The following is a 3,410-nucleotide window of genomic DNA, read 5'->3' on the forward strand; positions in this document are numbered from 1 at the left end:
CATGTTGATAGGCCCATTAAGGTTACCTAAGTCTAGTTCGTCTATATATATATCAGTTTTACATGTGGTTTAAGGTTAAGAGAGTAACCCTAATTGGGGTCAGGCTAGAACTCTAATTTGGAAGAGCCGTTTTGGCGATTCCCGTGCATAGGGGAGATCATGCTCGATCTCCCCTGGCCAACCGATATTTCTCCGTTTAAATCAATTGTAAATGTAACGTTTATATCAATAATATTGATTTATGTTTGATTCATCGTATTTATCTTTTCCGTCTTTGATCTTGCTCATATATGGTTGTTATTGATCCGTAACCGGACCAACAAAGTGGTATCAGAGCTGGTTCAACCGAGATCTTGATTAGATCGAAGGTAAAAGACGTTAAATTTGCTGAAATTCGTTTTTAGATCTCACAGTTGACTTTTGTTGACTTTTTGGGGTTTTGAAGATCTACATCGAATTAAAGAAAAGTGTTTAAATAGAAAGGTTGTAAATCATCTCATGAATGTTTCTTCAAATGTTCATAATCTAATTCGTTATATAGATCGAGATCTGAGAATTTTTTGGTCCGAAATTTTTGCGTAAAAATCGATTTATTGTGCTAGATTCGTTATGTTTTTGGGAAATCTGAGAATGGAGAAGTGTTAGTCGTGGTTCAATGCTACTATCTACAAAATTTCCTGAATTTTGGTGATGATTTGAGGTGGTTTTGATGAACACCGCCACCGATCACCATGAACCACCGCAGCTCCGCCACCATGTCATCTTCGATTTTCTCACGTATTCATGCATCTCAACGCGTGTTAAAAGCTTAAATGTGTAACTAACACGCTGGAGAATATTTTTCAAGAGAGTTTTTGGAAAATTAACGCAAAAATTCCGCGAATTTTGGGCTTGAAAACAGCCTGGCACGCGTATTTTTTAAGAAGAAAAAGAAACAAAAGCTGAAATACTTCGGGTGGCATTGGGTGTAAATTATGTGAAGTTTGATTAGGTGGGGCCACGTGTTTTCCTCTTTTGTTTCCTTGTCCCCTTTAAATTCTTTAATCAAACATTCTACAAGGTGGAATTGCTTTTTCTTATTTGCAAACCGTATACATACTTCAAACAAAGTGATACGGATCCACTCAGCTACCTATTTTACATCTTTGGTCCTTAACTTTTGTTAATTGTTCACTCACGGTCCTTAATGTTTATTATTCATTATTTCCACATTTAACCTTTCTGAAATCTATTCACTGAAGTATTAATGTATAAAGTTTAGTGAACAACCTCCTTGCCCGTTAGACTTATTTAGTAAGTGAGTACGGAAACACTTGTTTTGAGAAGTACTAGTGGGGTAGTCGGGAGCATACGACTATTTATGGGCCAACAACGTTTATTATTTCGCACTTCTTGATATTCCACTTTCTGGAGGGAATATGTTTGTTCCAGTTCCGCTTTGTGGAGAGAACTGAGGTTGATATTTCGCGGTCATGAGGTACAATTTTGACTTTCTTTGGTGAGTTTGATGGCAATAAGACTTATTTGAGTTATTAATTGTGAACCGGACTCCTCTACATATTTTGCCTTTACAAGATGCAAGTCAAGATGAACGTTAGTGCTACGATGTTTAATAGGATACAGCTAACAGTGAGGGGGAAGATTCTACAGTTTATGATTATGAGAGAGTCGATTTGTTTGAAGATTTTATCAGAGATGTCGATAGGGATCTCAGCTCAGTCTTAGGGGAAATCTTGCTGCATTGGTACTATGGGTAACACGTATGAGTGAAGTTTGAAGAAACTACAGGATGACTATTAGCATTTCGACTTCAATGCTGGAAGACTTTGATGTTCGAAGTTTGGGTTTTCACGTATTCTGGAAGACTTTTGATAGAGCTTGTGATTCATAAGATTATGGTACTACTACAGAGATTAACTGAAGATTGCAAGAGGTGTTTACAATAATTCGCTAGCAACGTCCAGGGGAAAATTGTTGATGCATATTTTGTATGGCCGTCGCTGGGCGAATAACGTTTATTATTACACGTACACCTAGTTTTATTACACGCGTGATACTGATCAGTTACATCAGCATATGTGACTGTCGGGCTAACTGTTGGGCCGTTCATGTTGATAGGCCCATTAGGGTTACCTAAGTCTAGTTCATCTATATATATCAGTTTTAGATAGGGGAGATCATGCTCGATCTCCCCTGGCCAACCGATGTTTCTCCGTTTAAATCAATTGTAAGTGTAACGTTTATATCAATAATATTGATTTATGTTTGATTCATCGTGTTTATCTCTTCCGTCTTTGATTTTGATCATATATGGTTGTTATTGATCCGTAACCGGACCAACACATACATGTATGTGTTACTAACTTGCAACAGATCTGACTTGGTTAAAAGGATGATAACATTGTTGAATAACTCGCTTTCATAATAATGGTAATATATTGGATACATAAAGATACACTTCAAATATATATTAAAAAATATAGTTAACGGATTGTTTCTTGTGTTATTATTTAAGCATCAAAATTTATTTAAAAAGATAATTGGAGCTCATATTATAATGGACCAAATGAGCGTATGAATGTAGAAACATCAACTTCACTAATATACATAACTCACACACTAGTTTTTGATCCTCACACACCTAATTTACTATTATGTCCTTACTTATAATAATGACGGTTCAAATTCCTAGATAAACTTAAGGATATAATTGTAAGTTTTGTGGTAAAAAGTGTGTATGGATCAAAAACAGGTGTGCGAGTATCACCTCCCATATACATACCTCAAGAATCGTCACCATGCTGTAATATTTTATAGTCTACAATGTGACAAAGTAACTACAACAAAAACAGTAAAATAAAGATCACCTATAGCCATGTACCACATCTATAGCCATGTAGTATGTTGATAATTTATATCTTTTTTGCTATGGCATTCCAACAACCAAAATCTTACAATAGCATGTCAATGTAGCATTCATGAAGCCGATTACCAAATAAAATAGCCCAAAAGATTACTCTATATGAAAGATAATATTATTACTTAAAGAAACCTATTACAAAGCCAAAATGATCTTACTATGAAAGAAGTCAAATTATTTGCACAATTGATTAAAAAAAAAAACTATTATCATCATTCATGATGGTGAATATGTAAAAACAAATAGATTTTTAATGAAAAGCTATAAGTTTGTAGTCGTTTTTGCCACATCTACTATTTTAACTTCTCTATAACTTATGTAAACCCCAACTCGTTTTGAATCATGACCCACCCACTTTGCTATATATTCTATAACATCCAGTACTTGTTTGAATATATGTATCCTACTCAGTCTTAACCCTTCGTAATCGAAAAGTTTCTAATTAATATTGTCTTGACCCATCTTGTAATCTAAATAGATATAGTATAAT

This window comes from Rutidosis leptorrhynchoides, chromosome 10 (genome assembly GCF_046630445.1).
Source record: "Rutidosis leptorrhynchoides isolate AG116_Rl617_1_P2 chromosome 10, CSIRO_AGI_Rlap_v1, whole genome shotgun sequence".
In the NCBI taxonomy this organism is placed as follows: domain Eukaryota; kingdom Viridiplantae; phylum Streptophyta; class Magnoliopsida; order Asterales; family Asteraceae; genus Rutidosis; species Rutidosis leptorrhynchoides.